Consider the following 521-nt stretch of genomic DNA (forward strand, 5'->3'; position numbering starts at 1 on the left):
CATTTTGGAAAACAAAAAATGTAAAACAAATTAAATCTTCCATAATCCCTTTCTAGAGACATCCATTGCTTGCCTCCCACTCAAAAACTTTGTTTTTAAAAACATGGTAGAATTTAAAAAAAATGTAGAGCACCCCAGCCCCGCCCTGCCGCTGCTCCTCCCTCTCACCCCAACTCTGACTCCACTGGGGCCAGCCTGCCCGAAGCTGACCTTTAAACGGAGGGCTGATCTTTAACTGGAAGGCTGCTTTCTCCTTTCGCCACCTCTCCCACCCCCCTACTCCTGTGTCCTTTTCACCAAACAGTCTCTGCCTCTCCCCAGAGATTCCAGTTGGGCTAGAGGCTGAGCACCTTTGGGAACAACGTTTAAGGGAATGTGAGCACAATGCAAAGTGTCTTTAAAAGCATGTTGTGATGTACACATTTTGTAATTACCTTTTTTGTTCTTGATGTTACAACCATTTGTAAAAAACATTCCAGATAATTCCGTAGAACTGAAGCAGCAGTCTAATCCCTTTCTCA

This window comes from Bison bison, unplaced genomic scaffold (genome assembly GCF_000754665.1).
Source record: "Bison bison bison isolate TAMUID 2011002044 unplaced genomic scaffold, Bison_UMD1.0 scf7180017864240, whole genome shotgun sequence".
NCBI classification, from domain to species: domain Eukaryota; kingdom Metazoa; phylum Chordata; class Mammalia; order Artiodactyla; family Bovidae; genus Bison; species Bison bison.